The sequence below is a fragment of the Cervus canadensis genome, chromosome 3 (assembly GCF_019320065.1).
Source record: "Cervus canadensis isolate Bull #8, Minnesota chromosome 3, ASM1932006v1, whole genome shotgun sequence".
In the NCBI taxonomy this organism is placed as follows: Eukaryota; Metazoa; Chordata; class Mammalia; order Artiodactyla; family Cervidae; genus Cervus; species Cervus canadensis.
This window is the reverse complement of record NC_057388.1, coordinates 59,010,879-59,031,090: the sequence shown is the minus strand read 5'-3', so window position 1 is coordinate 59,031,090 and position 20,212 is coordinate 59,010,879. Positions and strand designations below refer to the sequence as shown.

Below are 20,212 nucleotides of genomic sequence, written 5' to 3'. Positions count from 1 at the left end.
GAGTCATTATTTGCATGTGAACTTTATCCCCATGCATGTCTCCTAGTAGACACTAGGTACATGCTGCATCTTCAGCATCTTGTGTCCATTTCAGGAAGAAAAAAAGAGAAATAGCAGAGGTCAAAAGGCACATACTAGTTGACTCAGCACCTGTTGGAAAAATTTCCCCAACTTCTGCTTATATTTCGGTGGCCTGATTTGTGTCACATAGTCATTCCTAGCTTGAGCAAGGTTGGAAAATATAATGTTTCTTCAACATTTCCAAATAAAATAGCGGTGTGGAAGTAAAGAAGAAGAGACCACGGGGATTAGGCAGGCAACCTGTGATGTCTTGCACAGGCAGCACACTGTCCACATCAGCGCCCTTTGAGACATTGCTTCTCCTCAAGTCCTCAGGTAATGGTCTCCATTTCCATTGACACTTATTTTCTTTCTCCATTGAGACACAGTGATCTAAGATTATAATGGACTTTGTGCAGGAGTCTGGGTGGGTGAAAGGATGATGTTGCTAATTTGGGCACTTAACACAGGGAGCACATGGATGCCTCATTTCAAAAGCTGCTCATTTGAGTAAGAAAACCTCAGCGGTGTTTAAGCCAATCTCTTCGATTATTAGTTACTCTTGGGACCTGGACACTGAAGTAACATTTGCAATTGACTACAGACTAGAACACATCTAAATTTCATGGAAAATAAATTGTTTCCTCACTTGCTACTTACAGATAACTTTTAGTGTTTAATTAACCTCAGAACCTCAAACAACACTCTGTAAATCCTCTTTGAGCAGCACAATCTTGATAATGTCCTACTATTCTGGGCTGTGAGTATCTTTGGTCAAAAAGAAAAACACATGATCTGTTTTCTCCAGCTACTGAAAAGCAGGTCTCCAGATTACTTAAAGTTAAAATGAATGCAAGTTGTTTCTGCCCTCTGACAGGATCAGAAGATGATTTGAAAAGAAAGAAATTGATATTCTCAATATCCTAATGATTATAATTCTACATATTACCCCAATTTTTCTTAAGCTATTGTCTGCTGTGTCAAGGGAATGCTTTGGGATCAACATGTTTGCATAACACTTCTTGAGTTTCTCTTGAGTTAGTGATTACTTAGGATCTGTTAGGATTCTCAGGCAGTGTGGCTCTCCAGACACCCAGCATCCCATTCTGAGAGCAATGGATTCACAACAACTTCAGGGAATCCTCCCCAAGAGCCTGGTGTCTGCAGGTCTTAGTTTATGACGCAGGGAAGACTTTCCAGGGAATAGATCCAAAAGCATTGTTGTTCTTAGAACTCGGAAAGGAACAGGATTCCTCTGGGAGGGGATGGGGAGCTATGAAGACTTGAGAAACTAGAGCAACTACCAGTCACAGACATTTCAGGGGATCTCAGGAAACCTACTAATCCTCTATCCAGACACACAGATGCTCCAGGACTCCTTTTTTGAGTATTCTTTCCGGGGAGTCAAAGAATATTTAGGGTCAGTTTAAAAGGCTTTGCTCCTAGACACTTGTTACAGTGGCAGAAAGTGTGATCATGTCTCACCTATCATGGCATATTTTGAGGTGCAGTCAGGAAGAAAGGCTGAGAAACAGCAGAAGGCAACACTGGGGAGACTGGGGTCTGACCTGACTTCTGCCCTCAAAGCTTCCATCTTCCAAGCTAGGGGTTTCACCCTCTCTTTCAGTTCCTGCCGTCCCAGATGTATGGACCACGCCTGGCATTTGGTCTGTGCTGTTCTTTCACTTGCAGTTTAGATGTAGGATCAAAACCTAGGAACTGAGGTTTTGTCATGTCGTTATGATCATGTCCCTGCCATATATTCTATTTTTCAGGCCTGACTCTCATCTTTTTCCATTTTGAAGTTTTAGAGTTCTGTTCCCCAAGATGTGATTGGGTCTTGGATTTTTTCCCTACAGCTCACCTCTAGCCTTTCTGTGCTGTTAGCCTTGATCACAAGCTGATTACAGTTCCTATTGCTTCCAGATGACTCCAGGACAAAGTGTTAGCAAGGAGCAATGGACTTTTCTTAGGTTTTCTAGAGTTTTTCAGGTTCAAGCTTATCAGTGAGATAGACACACTTTCAATCCCTTTGTACCTTCTATCCTTCCCTTCATGAAACATTAGTTTGCTCGATTCTATTAGATCCAAGGTCTTAGCTCTTGTCTTCAAGAAGTTCATATTCTAGTGGGACAAAAACAGACATAATGTGATATGTATCATGAGACTAAGATAGACTGTGAGAAGACCGTGATACACAGAATTCTCAGAGGGGGGAATAAAAACTGGCTGTGAGCCAGAGGCATCAGGAAGCCAGAGATTTGAGCAGAATTCTAACGGATGGTGATGTTTCCCACAGGACGGCCATTCTCAATCTTTTCTTTTATAGACCTTTAAGAACCTGATGAAACAAGGGAGGAAAGGCTAAAAATGTCTATGAGCGCTGTGGTAAAAGCAGCTCAGAATTAAAAGTTGAGATCCTGAACTGCAGTTACAAAGAGTGACCTGAACAAGTCATTTTTCAAAATGCATCTTGATATTTTTATCTATAAAATATCATTGAAGGAGATATGATTGAATAATAATTCAGATCTCTACTTGCTTTAAAATTATATAATTCTATGACCCAGTTCATCACCTTTGGATAGAGTCATACTTAGTATATTTCAAAGAAATAACACTTTCTTATCAAAAGACAAAAATAACCTTTCTAGCTCATCCAGAAGATTGTAAAATTATTGGAAAAAGTATGATGCATACAGTGGGATCTTTTTAATTAATTTATTAATTTTAATTGGAGGTTAATTACAATATTGTGGTGGTTTTTGCCATACATCAACATGAATCAGCCACGGGTGTATATGTGTCCCCCCCCATACTGAACCCCCCTTCCACCTCCATTCCCACCTCATCCCTCTGGGTTGTCCCAGAGCACCGGCTTTGAGTGCCCTGCTTCATGCATCGAACTTGCACTGGTCATCTACTTTACATGTGGTAATATACATGTTTCAATGCTATTCTCTCAAATATCCCACCCTCACCTTCTCCCACGTAGTCCAAAAGTCTGTTCTTTACATCTGTGTCTCTTTTGCTGTCTTGCATATAGGGTCGTCATTATCATCTTTCTAAATTCCATATATATGCATTAATATACTCTATTGGTGTTTCTCTTTCTGACTTCCTTCACTCTGTATAATAGGTTCCAGTTTCATCCACCTCATTAGAACTGTTTCAAATGTGTTCTTTTTTACAGCTAAGTAATATTCCATTGTGCATATGTCCCACAACTTCCTTATCCATTCATCTGCCGATGGACATCTAGGTTGCTTCCATGTCCTAGCTATTGTAAACAGTGTTGTGATGAACACTGGGGTACATGTATCTCTTTCAATTCTGGTTTCTTCAGTTTGTATGCCTAACAGTGGGATTGCGGGTCATATGGAAGTTCCATTTCCAGTTTTTTAAGGAATCTCCATACTGTTCTCCATAGTGGCTGTACTAGTTTGCATTCCCATCAACAGTGTAAGAGGGTTCCCTTTTCTCCACACCCTCTCCAGAATTTATTGCTTGTAGACTTTTTGATGGCAGCCATTCTGATCAACGTGAGATGGTGCCTCATTGTGGTTTTGATTTGCATTTTTCTGATAATGAGTGATTTGAGCATTTTTTCACGTATTTGTTAGCCATCTTACACAGTGGGATTTTAACAAACCTAACATTTTACACATGTTCAAAGCCTGTCATAATAATGAAGGCCAACCTTTAATAAGCAACTAATATCTGTCAAGCAAGTTGCTAAGTACAAGCATGCATTATATTATTGAATTCTTGCATTATTCAATGGATTAAGTGATATTATTATTCCCATTTTATAGAAGAGGAAACTAAGGCTTGTAGAGATTAAATTACTTTCCTAAGGAATCTCATTTGGATCTGAATTTAGGAATTCTGACTCTACAATCCAGGTACCCCATCTCTGCTGTGGCTTATTTTTCCAGTGGAGTGAGATTTTTTTAATCAGTTTATAATGTTTCTTAGGTCACAGATACTTTGAAAATCCAATGAATTTCCAGTCTGAAAAGTATCATCCAGAAAGACAAATATATATATATACACACACATACAACTACCTATGCCCACTTACACATGGGCACATACACACATATTTCCTATATATATGTATCAGGATCCTAAAAATTCTTGAGATCTGTTGCACAGACTTCAGTTCGAGTTTTCCTCCTGAAAGTCAAGAATAGCTGGAGGAGACTGAGGAAAGTCAAGATTAGTCAAGAGCACAGAAGTATAGAACAGACTTTTGAACTCTGTGGGAGAAGGTGAGGGTGGGATGTTTCAAAAGAACAGCATGTATATTATCTATGGTGAAACAGATCACCAGCCCAGGCGGGATGCATGAGACAAGTGCTCGGGCCTGGTGCACTGGGAAGACCCAGAGGAATCGGGTGGAGAGGGAGGTGGGAGGGGGGATCAGGATGGGGAATACATGTAACTCCATGGCTGATCCATGTCAATGTATGACAAAACCCACTGAAATGTTGTGAAGTAATTAGCCTCCAACTAATAAAAATAAAAAAAAAGGAAAGGCCACCAAAAAAAAAAAAAAAGAGAGAGAGTGGCTATATGTATACATGCAACTGATTCTCTTTGCTCTACACCTGAAACTAACACAACATTGTAAATCAAGTATCCTCCAATAAAAATGTTTTTAAAAGTTAAAAAAAAAAAAAAGAGCATAGATAATTCACCACGCCCATCTTTTCTGAAGAGTATAGGGTTCTGGCTGCTGGTTCAAACAGGCGTAGAGTTTGCAGAAGATGCTGATACAAGGATTCCCAGGAGAAACTGTCAGTCCGATGAGGTTGCAGATCTGCCACTGTTCAAGGCACATTGGAACTCACTTTGTCCTAAAAATGGAATCATCTTTCTCTAATTACTCTTTTTCACCATGAACTTGATTGGCTTGTCTCCAAATCCAATGTCTCCTAGGAAGGGACTTAGGCCTTTCAAAACCAGTCCTAGACTGAATCAATTGTGTTGTAGGTTGTAGTACCAAAAACTTAAAAAATGTCCTTGAACTTGATTGAGCCATTGTTTCTAGAAATTTGCCCTAAATAAATAGTTAAAAATATGTGCAAAGATTTTACTACAAGAATTGTCTTTGGAAATTCTCATTAGTTAAAAATTGGAATAAATGAAGTATTGGAAAAAAATCAAAAAAGGGTTGTATTCTCTCGACTTATTCTTCCTTATACTGAGGCATGGAGTCATAGTCAACTGATAATAACACTCTAAAAGTAAAAATTCACAGATGATATGTAAAATATTCAACTCAGTATTTCTTTCCCACTGAAATGAACCCCTTAGAAATCAAGACTGAAATATGTCATAATAACACTTTTTCTTCTCTTACAGCTCTGCTCTATGAATTTTTGTTTCATGCCAATGAGGCAGTCTTTGCAAATGCAATGTGATGTCATTTGTCCACTAGGGGGAGACTTGCCCACACTTATAACCTATACTTCCTCCTGCTCCCTTTCCCTTGCTTTGGATAAGAACTGGAACTTGATTACAGCAGCAGCTCATTTACCAGGTTTCCTTTGCTAAGCAAGGCATTGTAGTTTGATTAACAAAATGTTCTAGTTAATGTTCAATTCTCATGTCAAGAAGTGAAGAGGAAGGTGAGAAGTGACTCTTAGGCAAATAAGGTAGTGACTTCCCTCCTGTTCCGTGGTGTCCTCTGAGAGGAGTGACTCTAACTGGACCCTGGAAGGCGCCAGCAGTCCGCGCCTCAGGAGAGAAAGCACAGCTGCCGCGTCGCCAGCTCCAGTGTGGGCAGGACAGCGGACCCAAAATACGCAGTCTGCAGCCAGCCCTGTCCCTGCCTTTTTTAGACTGTTTCCGGCCAGGCTGACTCATAGCAGCTAAGACAGCAAAATGTACCTGAGGCGATTGCTGACGGTATTCCAACAGCCTTATTTTTCTTTCCTATCTCTTTCTGCTGTACTCTGCCTGGCTGCTTTCCCTTTCCATCACCTCTGCCAACTTATTCCTCAGGCCTCTGAGCTGCCCTTGGTAATGGCCAGCCCTTTGAATGGTTCTCAGCAGTAAAGGAGCAAGGGACCCGACCTTGTCTAAAGGTTATTCCCCAAGTTCATAAATTTTCTGAGCAATGTGCATCCACATTATGTCTGGGATCATATCTGTTCTACTGAGGTTTGCAATACACACTTATATGCACACACATCATCGAGTTTTATTTTTCTGATTTCAGAAGTCATTTGAATTGCAAGAATTTTCTCTGAATGCAATTCAGAAAGTCACATCACATGCCCGTTTTTATCCTTACTCCTCCTTTAGCTTGAATTTGTAGTAGGCATACACAGGAGAATAGCTGAATAGGGCTGCTATAAACATTAGGGTGCATGTATCTTTTCATATTTATGGAGATTGTCACACTGAGTGAAATCAAACATAAAAAGACAAATATCATATGATATCACTTATACGTGGAATCTAAAAAAAAAGGGTACAAATGAACTTATTTACGAAACAGAAGTAGAGTCGCAGATAGAGGAAACAGTCATGGCTACCAGGTAATAGGACGGGGAGGTTTAAACTGGGAGACCAGGACTGACAGATACACACGACTAGGGCTTCCTAGATGGCTCAGTGGTAAAGAATTTGTCTGCCAATGCAGGAGGCACAGGTTTGATCTCTGAGTCAGGAAGATCCCCTGGAGAAGAAAATGGCAACCCATCCCAGTGTTCTTATCTGGAAAATCCCATGGACAGAAGAGTCTGGCAGGCTACAGTCCATAGGGCTGTAAAGAATCAGACACAACTGAGCACACACACACATATATAAAATAGATAATAAGAACACTGTATAGCACAAGGTATTCTACTCAATACTCTAGTGGCCTATATGGGAAAAGAATCTAAAAAAAAAAAGACTGAATATATGTATGTGTACAACGGATTCACTTTGCTGTTCCCCTGAAACTAATACAACATTGCAAAATGTCTACACCCCAATAAAAATTAAAAAGAAAAAATAAATTGTTTTAAACCAAAACAAATGGTAGGTATCTTGCCTTCTAAAGGGAGAAGGCAAAATTCATCAATAAAGAGGATACCGGGGTCTCCTTTTTTAGCTGTGGAACAACATCATAGTCAACCCAAACTGCAAGCAGATACATGCATGCTTGCGAAGGATTACATGACATTCAGCCTGGCAGGCTAGAGTCTGTGGGATAGCAAAGAGTCAGACACAACTGAGCATGCATGCATGATGAAGCAATTTATCCTAAGACATTGGCTGATACAGCTGTGGGGGCTGACTGACAAGCCCAAATTCACATGGGAAGGCCAGCAGCCTGGAAATTTTGAGGCAGGAGTTGATGCTCCAGTCTTGAGGCTGAATTTCTTCTTCCTTAGGAGAAACCTCATTAAGTCCTTTCCATTGATTGGATGAGGCCCACCCACATTATCAAGGATAATCTCCTTCACTTAAAGTCAATTGTTCGTAGGTGCTAACCACAGCTACAAAATACTTTCATGACAACACCTAGGTGAGTATTGTTGAGTAGCTGGATACCACAGCCTAGTGAAGAGACACAAGAAAACTTTCCATCACTGGCATGTGCCTGTTTAACCACAAACTTAATGAAGATGCAGAACAGTCCCATCATCCCAGAGAATTTGGTCATGCCTCTTTGTGATCAATCCTTCCCACCTGCACAACCCACTCCCAGCCCCCCGAACTCCTAGTCTGTTTTCTCCCTGTATTGTTGTCTTTTCCAGAAAATCATATAAATGGAACCACACAATATGTAGTCTTTCAAATCTGGCTTCTTTTGCTTGGTGTGATGTAAATGAGATTCACCCACATTGTTGCATGTGAGTAGATTGCTTCTTTTTATTGCTGAGAAAAATTCCCCTGTATGGGGAAGTACCATGATTCTAAATTAATTTTGTTAATGGGAGAGATATTATCTCTTATTTCTCCAAATCAGGCATGCTACAGAAGTTTGAAAATACATAGGCATGTACATGGAATAGATATAACTCAATGAAGAATCGTATCTGAAGCACATTCCTCCATGCCTGCACAGGTATTTTTCCTTGAAAAAAGATGATTTCATTGGCCACACAGAGTCAAGGCCAGGGTGGATCTTAAAAGCATCGGTCTTTATAATCTCCTAATTGGCCATATGGCACAGCAAACTATTTCAGAGCCAGACTCAGTTGACACTGATTATCATAATGGTTAAAGGCTGAGCCACAAAATCAGATCAGGGAAGAGTTGGATTCCTGAACTAGTCATGAAGATGGTAAAAGGCATAACACTGATGATCAGACATGACAGATGGTCAGACATGACAGACATACATGTTACAGCATAGGTGTCAATCAGTCTACATAAAGTGGAAGTAGGACTTTCATCCACATGATCTGACATAAGACCTGTGCTTAAGAAGTCAAGGAAGTCCACAGTCTAACCTGGTCCAGGGGGCCCAGCCCCTCTGTATCTGATGGAGCCTCAGTCTGCTGTGACTAAACTCTCACCCTGTCTGTGATGTAGGAGTGGAGTGCTTTAGATGGAGCAAGGTCTGAGTGTCCTATAAACTTGATACCAAAGTTGACCTCCTGTCTGCCAATGTCAATAGTGTTGGGCTGGGGTCTTCCTTTCTCAGTCAACACAAATGTATTCAGAAGTTTCTATGGATCCCTCATGGTGCTCAGCCCTGGGGATATGAGAACAAATCAGACTCTCCTGGTTCCTGTCTTCATGGAACATGAATTCTGTTGTGGAAATGTGTATGATCAAGTAATTGAACAAAGAACTGAAAAATCATTGAATGTGATTTTTAGTGTGAATCATCATGGTTCCTGGCTCATAGCTCCCAAAACTCAAAGAGGGAAGCAAATAAAGAACTGAGGTTCAGAATATGTGAAGTGGGGAGCAAAAAAGTCCTCTATGAGACATTTGAGAAAAGACAGGATGAGTTAGAGGAAGAAAGTCATGGACAGAAGGAACAGCATGTGCAGAAGCTCTGGTAGAGACAGGGTGTACCTGGAACAGGCCGAGGGAGTGTGAGAGGCAATGGGACAGGATCAGGAGGTGTCAGGCCACCAGCAGCCTGTGGGCTGTGCAGAGATTGGGTTTCCTTTAGTGAAACGGGAAGCCTGTGGAGGGTTCACAACACAGGGTTCAGATGACCTGATTTGTGTTTTATTTATTTTTTTTTGTGGGTTTTGAATATCTTTTTTATTTCTCTCACTTCCCACAACCAGTAAAAAAAAAAAAAAAAAAAGATACAATCAACGCAGGTACAAGGATCCAATTTTTAAAAATCAGAGTACAAAGAGGATCACAGCCCTGCCCAGGTCTAACTTACATATTTACATTTATGGAGAGGTGTGTGGTGTGGGTGTGGCTGCGGAAGCATGTTTAAAAGGCAGTATTACAAAATATACAAAGGTGGTCTTTCTTAGTAGAACCTGGCCTAGTTTCCAAATGAGAGCGCTACATAACACAAATCACAGTACTACTTACTATATAACTTACGAAAAATGCTGTACAGTTGCAGGAGTATAAATATAGAGTATAAATGGCTGTTTTGGAATCTGTATCTACATAGGGAAGGTCAGGGAAGGCTCAGTTAGGTATCCCAAACTGCTAAAGTGATTGAGAAGCTAGAATAGGGACGGACAGGGTCTGGGAGCACGGCTGCATTGATCCCATTTCCCAGGCTTGGTTGAAGCTCACTCTCCAGGGAGAAGTAGGTTTGTTGAGGGTAAGAAGCAATGGCAAGAGGAGGTGTAAATAGTAATACAACGGGGGCTCTCGAAGGCACAGAGAAAGCATCCTATGTATCCCTTGATTGGATTGTTGAATCATATCCTTTAATATCCTTTGTATGCTTGCTCCTTGGAAGGGAAGTTATGGCCAACCTAGATAGCATATTAAAAAGCAGAGCCATTACTTTGACAACAAAGGTCTGTCTAGCCAAGGCGATGGTTTTTCCAGTAGTCATGTATGGATGTGAGAGTTGGACTATAAAGAAAGCTGAGAATAGAAGAATTGATGCTTTTGAATTGTGGTGTTGGAGAAGACTCTTGAGAGTCCTTTGGACTGCAAGGAGATCCAACCAGTCCATCCTAAAGGAGATCAGTCCTGGGTGTTCACTGGAGGGACTGATGTTGAAGCTGAAACTCCAATACATTGGTGACCTGATGCAGAGAGCTCACTCATTTGAAAAGACCCTGATGCTGGGAAAGATTGAGGGCAGGAGGAGAAGGGGACAACAGAGGATGAGATGGTTGGATGGCATCACCAACTCAATGGACATGGGTTTGGGTGGACTCCAGGAGCTGGTGATGGACAGGGAGGCCTGGCGTGCTGCGGTTCATTGGGTCGCAAAGAGTTGGACACGACTGAGTGATTGAACTGAACTGAATAATAAACCAGGAATCTAGTGTGTAAACTGGATTTTTGAGTCCTGTGAGCAGCCCTAGCAAATTAATTGAACCCAAGAAGTGGGCTGTGAGAACCTCTCATTTACAGCCAGTCGGTGAGAAGCACCTGGACTTGTGTGATTGGAGTCTGAACTGGAGGACAGTTGTGTGGGACTGAGTCCTCAATCACTGGGATCGGATACTATTTTGGGGAAATAGTGTTAGAATTGAATTGAATTGTAGGACACCTAACTGGTATTGCTTGGTGGGTATCAGAACCCTTAATTAGCAATTTAGTTACACTTATTAATAAATAACTCCAATCATTCCCTCAATAGTACCTGAAGAATGATATTGGCTATCTTATTAGAAAAGTAGCATAGTATATTGAAGAGAATATGAATTTAAGTGTAGATGGATCTGACCTTGATTCCTGACTCTGCCACTAGTTGGCTGTGTATTCTTAGGTAAATTGTTCAAATTCTCTGACTCTCAATTCCCTGATCTGTAAAGCAAGGATGATATTAATGTTTGTTTACATACTTATTATGAGGTATACATTAATTAAGGTTCAGTTCAGTTCAGTTCAGTTGCTCAGTCGTGTCCGACTCTTTGCAACCCCATGAATCGTAGCACACCAGGCCTCCCTGTCCATCACCAACTCCCGGAGTTCAGTCAAACTCATGTCCATCGAGTCGGTGAAGCCATCCAGCCATCTCATCCTCTGTTGTCCCCTTCTCCTCCTGCCCCCAATCCCTCCAAGCATCAGGCTCTTTTCTAATGAGTCAACTCTTTGCATGAGGTGGCCAAAGTATTGGAGCTTCAGCTTCAGCATCAGTCCTTCCAATGAACACCCAGGGCTGAACTCCTTTAGGATGGACTGGTTGGATCTCCTTGCAGTCCAAGGGACTCTCAAGAGTCTTCTCCAACATCACAGTTCAAAAGCATCAATTTTTCAATACTCAGCTTTCTTCACAATCCAACTCTCACATCCATACATAACCACTGGAAAAACCATAGCCTAGACTAGACGGACCTTTGTTGTCAAAGTAATGTCTCTGCTTTTTAATATGCTATCTAGGTTGGTCATAACTTTCCTTCCAAGGAGTAAGCGTCTTTTAATTTCATGGCTGCAATCACCATCTACAGTGATTTTGGAGCCCCCAAAAATAAAGTCTGACACTGTTTCCATTGTCTCCCCATCTATTTCCCATGAAGTGATGGGATCAGATGCCATGATCTTAGTTTTCTGAATGTTGAGCTTTAAGCCAACCTTCTTACTCTCCTCTTTCACTTTCATCAAGAGGCTTTTTAGTTCCTCTTCACTTTCTGCCATAAGGGTGGTGTCATCTGCATATCTGAGGTTATTGATATTTCTCCTGTCAATCTTCATTCCAGCTTGTGCTTCTTCCAGCGCAGCGTTTCTCATGATGTACTCTGGTGCTGCTGCTGCTGCTAAGTCACTTCAGTCGTGTGCGACTCTGTGCGACCCCATAGACGGCAGCCCACCAGGCTCCCCTGTCCCTGGGATTCTCCAGGCAAGAACACTAGACTGGGTTGCCATTTCCTTCTCCAATGCATGAAAGTGAAAAGTGAAAGTGAAGTCACTCAGTCGTGTCCGACTCTTAGCGACCCCATGGACTGCAGCCTACTAGGCTCCTCCATCCATGGGATTTTCCAGGCAAGAGTACTGGAGTGGGGTGCCATTGCCATCTCTGATGATGTACTCTACATATAAGTTAAATAAGCAGGGTGACAATATACAGCCTTGATGTACTCCTTTTCAGTAAACAATTTTAAAAATTACAAAGTCATATGCAATGTTAAGTGTAGTAGGAATGAATCCTAGTCCACAGACAGATATGTAAGGAAAAGTTTTATGGTTTTACTTTATATCATTTAATTCTGAATTTGGGTACCCACCCACCTCTGAAACAGGTGAAAATTCAACTTCAGCCATTATTCAGCTTACATCTACTCCTACTGTAATACTCAGTCAAGATTCTTAAGGTTTTCCATAATACCACAACATTACTTTAGTACCACAGACCCCACTAGTTACCGTGGAAACACCATATGATTCTTTCAGGCCCAGCATCTTCTATGTCACACTTGAATATGGTGCAGCCTCCCCAGATAAACTATACAATCATCCTTCTACAAGGACTCCTGCAAGGGAGAAAGCCCAACCTACTTGAGTAAGTAAAGGACCTCTCTTTTTCCTCAGCCTTGGGCATTCTTCCTTCTCTTTCCTTGCCCTTAAAAACCTTTCAATTATTATGCTGCTCTTCTGGGACACACATTTTCTTTGAAAATGCCGTTAACTGAGAGTCACTTTGCTTTCATTGCTACCAAAATTCCTAAGATAAGGAAGCCTCAGGGGGCCTGGCTATCTCTGCTAAAAGAATTAGGAGTTGGGAAGGTAAAGAAAGGATAACCATTGCTATTTTAATAAATTATGTTCTATGATAGCTGCTTTTATTAATTTGCATGGGATCTTTGGTAGTCTTGTTGGACCGTCTGCCTTACACAGGGATTGGCCCATTCAAGATCTTGGAAAACATTGGCTTTAAGAGTACAGGGGATATATGTAAAAATTTTAATTCTTTAAAGGAAGGTGCTTCTCAAGCTAGATACCTAGCTTGGAGTAGGAAAAACTGGCCCCCTTGTTGATGCAAGTATTACCTCTCAGTAGGGAACAGTGCTCTTTGTTAGGCACCATTTAAGAGATCATACACATTAACTTAACACATAAATGGATACTTACAAGATGATTTCTTCCAAGAATGGCTGTGGAGCATTGAAGCAAATTTCCTGGCGAGGGCCTGGTTGCCATGTTCAGTCAACCAAGGAAATGAACATCACTATCTACTTGACTAGATAGTGGTCCCTTCGGCTGCCCACACAGTTCCATCCTCACCTAAGTTTCTGTGCCTGAAAGAGCAGTAATAGATACCTCACTTAAAATATTGGCCTATGAATTCGGAACAGCAACAAATTGAGTGTCACTATAGTCAGTGATGTTGCTCAGTCGTGTCCGACTCTTTGCAGTCCCATGGACTGAAGCCTACCGGGCTCCTCCATCCATGGAATTTTCTAAGCAAGAGTACTTGAGTGGGTTGCCATAGGATGTGTGCAATTCACCAACATAAAGTCCCTAAGAAGATGCCAGACACCAGCAGAAAAGCCATCTTCCCAAATTACTATATAATAATGGAAATTCTCACTCATTATTCTAAGATCAAAATAAGAAACCTTGAAATATTATGTAGTATTAATCCTTGCCTCCATGCAGCCTGAACCTAGCATAGCTTAGCAATGTTTATCCCAAGTCTCTGAACAAAGGAAGTCAGGTGAGGTACAAAAACCCTCTTTTTGCCTGTTGCCATCTCTGTATAGCCTGTTTGAGTGCCCAGTGAAAGACCCCCAAACTTAACAATGTAGCAGATAAAATCAGGTAGCTGGTAAGTGAGATTCAAGATCTCAAGCCAGCATTCAGATTTGGAGGGCTTATGTATTTTACAGATAGGTTATTTAATTTGCAAAGAAAACAACAATGTACTACACGTATCTTACAAAATAATATATAGAACACCCTTATCCTTTTGCTTAGTTTTTTAAATGTGGGATTGTATATAATAAAACCTTTAAATATATGCCAATTATACATTGTCTCATGAACTACAACAACATTATTAAGGTAAGGTTTGAAAGGATACTCAAGCCCAGAGGGATAAAGAAAATGGCCCAGGGGCTTCCCTGACAATCCAGTAGTAAAGACTCTGCACTATCAATGTAGGGGACATGGGTTCGATCCCTGGTCAGGGAACTAAGATCCCGCATGCCACACTGCACAGCCGAAAACAACAACAAAGGGGAAAAAGGAAATTGGCCCAATGTCATACAGACAGGTGTGGGAAAGCCTTGATTTAAACCCAGTTGTGATCAAATGCTTTATGATGACTATTGAATATGAACTATGACTATGAATATGAACTATTCTTAAAATAGTTCAGAATACTTCTTGTTTTCTGTCTCTCCCTGTTTGTCTTTAGTTTTGATTAATCAGATTTTGAACACTGTAAAGTACTCTATTATATTTGTTCAAAGAAAGAGTGAAACTCTTTGTTTCCCTTTTTGTTCCTGAACTGGTGGCTGGGGTCCTCACGGCTGTGCCAGCCGTGGAACATTGAGACCCACCAGGTTTATAACTTCAGCCTAAATTTGACGACTTTTGTTCTCTACTTTCTCCTTTAATTCTTTAAAGCTCAAAACACTTCAGCTGAACCAGTGTGTTAATTCCATCTATGAGAATAAATAAAAATTCACGTTGATGAAATGCAGTCTCTGGGTGGGAGGAAGGAAAGCATAATCGGAAGCTGCTTCTTAGGAAGAATAAGGGGTGGCTCAGCTTTAAAGAAGCTGCCTGCCAATGCAAGAGACACAGGAGGCACGGGTTCTATCCCTGGGTCGGGAAGATCCATGGAGAAGGAAAGGACAGCTCACTCCAGTATTCTTGCCTAGAAACTCCCATAGACAGAGGAGCACGGCAGGCTACAATCCATGGGGTCACAAACAGTCAGACATGACTGAGTGAGCACATCACAGCACAGAGCAGCCAGCCCCCGAACACACACACCTAAATTATCCCACACACACACCTATATCTATGGCTCTTAGTCCTGACTAACCTCTTTTACATGGTCCATTAGCACCTCTTCCTACAGCTGAAGACTAGTCTGATTTAGACCCAAGGGGCATCCTCATCAACATTGTCTTACTACCATCCTAGAATTCCTTGCCTTCCAAACTTCAGAGACCTGCTTTGCTAATCTCCAAATCTGTATCTGTCAGTGGACATCTGTCTCCAGTGCTAGAGGAAGACTCAATAATATGTAACTTTTTCTATCCCAAGCACATACTGTCAAAGATGAGGCACTTAGTGGCTCAGCAATACTTTATATCATCTTTTGTTGATTCCCTGGTATAATGATCTTGACCTCCATGCTATCTCAGCCACTCATACGCAGAGATAAACCTTAAACACTGCAGAATAATAATTGTAGAATCTCAGTTTCCATCATCCCAGTTTTGATCATCTCTACTCCCTAAATTTCCCTGCCCACTTCCTCTACTACTCTAATAATTTTTCAACCCCTCAGACACAACTAATCCATTAACCTTAACATACTTTCTCTATAGATCTCCTCACATCCTTGCTTCCCTAGTTTTCCCACTTATATTCCATAGTTCATGATAATAAGCACTCTTGTACATGCTCTCAAGAGTACATTAGACTCACTAGGAAAACACAGTTCAGTTCAGTTCAGTCGCTCAGTTGTGTCTGACTCTGCAACCCCATGAATCGTAGCACGCCAGGCCTCCCTGTCCATCACCAACTCCCGGAGTTCACTCAAACTCATGCCCATCGAGTCAGTGATGCCATCCAGCCATCTCATCCTCTGTCGTCCCCTTCTCCTCCTGCCCCCAATCCCTCCAAGCATCAGGCTCTTTTCTAATGAGTCAACTCTTCGCATGAGGTGGCCAAAGTATTGGAGTTTCAGCTTCAGCATCAGTCCATCCAATGAACACCCAGGACTGATCTCCCTTAGGATGAACTGGTTGGATCTCCTTGCAGTCCAAGGGACTCTCAAGAGTCTTCCCCAACACCATAGTTCAAAAGCATCATTTTTTCAGTGCTCAGCTTTCTTCACAGTCGAACTCTCACATTCATACATGACCACTGGAAAAACCATAGCCTTGACCAGATGGACCTTTGTTGGCAAAGTAATGCCTCTGCTTTTTAATATGCTATCTAGGTTGGTCATAACTTTCCTTCCAAGGAGTAAGCATCTTTTAATTTCATGGCTGCAGTCACCATCTGCAGTGATTTTGGAGCAAAAAAAATAAATAAATAAAGTCTGACACTGTTTCCACTGTTTCCCCATCTATTTGCCATGAAGTGACGGGACCAGATGCCATGATCTTAGTTTTCTGAATGTTGAGCTTTAAGCCAGCTTTTTCACTCTCCTCTTTCACTTTCATCAAGAGGCTTTTTAGTTCCTCTTCACTTTCTGCCATAAAGGTGGTGTCATCTGCATATCTGAGGTTATTGATATTTCTCCTGGCAACCTTGATTCCAGCTTGTGCTTCTTCCAACCCAGCATTTCTCATGATGTACTCTGCATATAAGTTAAATAAGCAGGGTGACAATATACAGCCTTGACGAACTCCTTTTCCTATTTTGAACCAGTCTGTTGTTCCATGTCTAGTTGCAAATCCTGGTTAAATCTCCATTTATTTAAATGCCTTGAACCAGTAAGTCTCTTCAACTTTTGTTAAAGGATTCTATGTTTGTTCTCAGAGCATGACTCCATTGCTCTGCAGACAGTTTACAATTCTGTTTTAGCCTTCAATTCCTGTTTGTGCAAAGCCTCAAGTTTAGGTGAGAGGTTAGGACAGTCTTAGAGTTTTCCTGAGCATGTGTACAACCCAGCACATGTGTGAAGTCTTTTCGATTCTCTAGAAGACGTCAAAAGTTTTTCAAACTGTTGAAATTATGTTTCCAAGCTATTCCTTTTAAGTGTTCTAGTCAGCTTTCCTTTTAAGTGTCCCCGATCACTTATTGCACCTAGGCTGCTATGATATTAAATGATCACCACTGGTTGTTTTGAAAAATGCTGTAGGAAACATTCTGGTATCAATGAGTAAGCTCAAGTTAGGTCAAATAAAGACAAGCTTTGTAAGTTGGGGTTCATAGGTAGCTGTCACACAAGTCAGATAATAACAATTCTTGGGGACAGGGCTTTGTTCATGGCTCCTGATTTGTTCTATCTCTCTCCAGGTGCTGGTAGGCCATTGCTAGGTTTTTCTGGCTACCTTGAGTGGAAGAGAAGGAGATGAGAAAAATGTAAGTTAAAGCATCATGAAACTCCCTGTTCTTATCTTAACTCCCTGTGTCTTATCTATTTTTCTTGAATAAAAATTCCTCAGATTTTTGCAAGCCTTTGGTTAATTTCCAGAATTCTGAAAAAGTTGAATTTTTTTTTTGCAAATGTTCTCATTGATTTTATGGAGGAGCAGAAATTCAGAGATTTTCACACTCTTTGTCTGAGCACTGTATTATTTTTGTATCACACAAACCCAGCTTACCTCCCATCTTAAAAACTAAATCCCTTATCACCACATTTTCATTGAGGAACACTGGGAAATGTTAATGTCACATTTGTATTTTCCCAGAAACTTTCAGTGAAGATGTTTTACCTTAAAGCAATGGGTACATACAATTGTGCTGCAGTAGATTCTTAACAGAGTTATTTGGAAACAGACCATCCATCTTTTCTTCAATCCTGTATTTGAAAACCTACTCCATTTCATCCCAGCGACCCACTTAAATATGTAAGCCCTATTTTCATGTTCATTTGAAGGAGACCTATTAAGTAATCATTATTTTTAATCAACAAACAGCACATTAAAAAACAAAGACATCATTTTGTCGACAAAGGTCCTTGCAGTCAAAGCTATAGGTTTTCCAGCAGTCGTGTACAGATGTGAGAGTTGGACGATAAAGAAGGCTGAGAGCTGAAGAACTGATGCCTTCAGACTGTAGTGCTGGAGAAGACTCTTGACAAGTGCTCAGGGCTGGTGCACTGAGATGACCCAGAGGGATGGGATGGGGAGGCAGGTGGGAGGGGGGTTCAGGATGGGGAACACATGTAAATCCGTGGCTGATTCATGTCAATGTATGGCAAAAACCACTACAATATTGTAAAGTAATTAGCCTCCAACTAATAAAAATTTTAAAAATTAAAAAAAAAAAAAAAAGAAAGTCACTTGGACAGCAAGAAGATCAAACCAGTCAATCCTAAAGGTAATCAACCCTGAATATTCATAGGAAGGACTGATGCTGAAGCTGAAGCTCCAATACTTTGGCTACCTGCTGTGAAGAGCTGACACATTGGAAAAGACCCTGATGCTGGGAAAGACTGAGGGCAGGAGGAGAAGTGGGTGGCAGAAGATGAGACGGTTAGATAGCATCATCAACCCAACGGACATGAATCTGAACAAACCTCAGGAGATGGTGAGGTGAAGGACAGGAAAGCCTGGCATGCTTCAGTCCATGGGGTCACAAAGAGTTGGACACAACTTAGTGACTGAACAACAATTTCAATCAAAACATTCATTCTCTGTAATCTGTTTTATTGTTTTTAACTAAACACAAAGGTAGGTTTAAAAGTCTGTTTAAGCAAAGTTTAAATCTGTCAAAGAAAAATGTAATAAACTAGATAAAAGAGGCTTTCTTAGATATATTCATGTCTAAAGTCTTCTGAATCCATGCTACTAAATATAAGTTGTAATTTAAATAGCCTCAGGTTACAAGGACAGTGACTAATGAATTATAAAGGAAGATAATTAACTTCCTACACTCTCTAAAAAGCTTGCTTTGTGAGACCCTCTCTGACACTCACTTAGAGAAGACCAGAATATCTGATCAGCATTGTTAAGAAAACTGCCCACTTCTCTTCTATTTTCAGACTCCTTTCAGACTGGGGGTGTAGCTACAGCAGACTGTGGAAATTTTGGAGTGGATCAGAAAAAGAAGCATGGCATGTCAGTAGCTGTTTTGCTATTAACCAGCAGTGGTGTTGGGGGCAAGTCATTTAAACTCTCTATGCCATGGTTTCCTTATTTGTAAAATGAAGGGTTAAGACAGAGAACTCAGCTCAATATTATATAGCAAATATGGGAAAAGAATTTGAAAAGGAGTGTATACATGTGTATGTATAACTGAATCACTTTTTTGTACACCTGAAACTATCACAACATTGTTAATCAACTATGTTTCAATATAAAATAAAAAGTTTTTTTTTTAAAGACACAATAGCCCATAAGCTTTGGTCCCCATCTTATGACCAATGATCCAACTTTTCTCATCCAAAAGTATATGAAGTATGGCAGGATATTCTACAGCTCACGAGGGTTTAAATAATATTTCAAATAAAATAAAAACTGAACAAACTTTCTGACCTGGATGACTTATTTCTATGACTTATCAGAGCATTAAGAAAGGAGAATGACTATTTTTCCTTATGCAACTGACATACTGAACAAACTCAATGTGTGGTTTGTAACTAAAACATGATTTAGTTTTTAATCTTCCCCCCATCCCTTTAAGCATTATCCCTTGGTGGGAATCTTTTATCTGTGATAATCTCTCTTCTGCATGTTTCCTTTACTCTTAGGAAACAGTGAAACATTTGCTTCAAGTATCAAACACTCTCAATTCAGAATATATATATGAAGTCCAGCTTCCTATGATCAGCAAAATGTCAAAATTGGTGTAACATGTTCTTCCTGTTACCAACTTGGACATGCCTCTCAGAATAAGGAGGCTGGTCCTGCTGACTTCTCCTACTTGTCTTATTCTTGAGCAGAGTCCTGGTAGCGAAGGCTTAAAAGGAAAAGTGACAGGACAAGTCTCTCTAGGTGCGTGGTATTGTCTTTATGGGCTCTGCAGTTGATGAAAGCTGTTTCCCACTTCTCCCTTAAAGTGCTTTGAGAACCCCCTTGCTGCCTGTTAGACTCCCTCTCTTGCATTTTCTTTGATTAAAGCAGAAACATACTCAGCCTGAGTTGCCCGTTGAGCTTCCTTTCTTAGCCCTTGGTCATCTGTTGTTAATGCTTCCAGTTCCCCCACCACCCCAACACTTCCAGTTTCTCTCTGTTTTACAGGA

The 20,212-nt window shown here is 40.8% G+C and overlaps 1 long non-coding RNA gene across 1 annotated transcript; it reads left to right on the top strand.

The window, feature by feature from the left end:
• Positions 1-210: 210 nt before the first annotated feature.
• On the top strand, positions 211-19,490 carry LOC122437774. The gene is made up of 3 exons (XR_006268402.1): positions 211-396; positions 17,323-17,388; positions 19,013-19,490. It is a non-coding gene; the product is annotated as an uncharacterized LOC122437774 (long non-coding RNA).
• Positions 19,491-20,212: the final 722 nt, after the last annotated feature.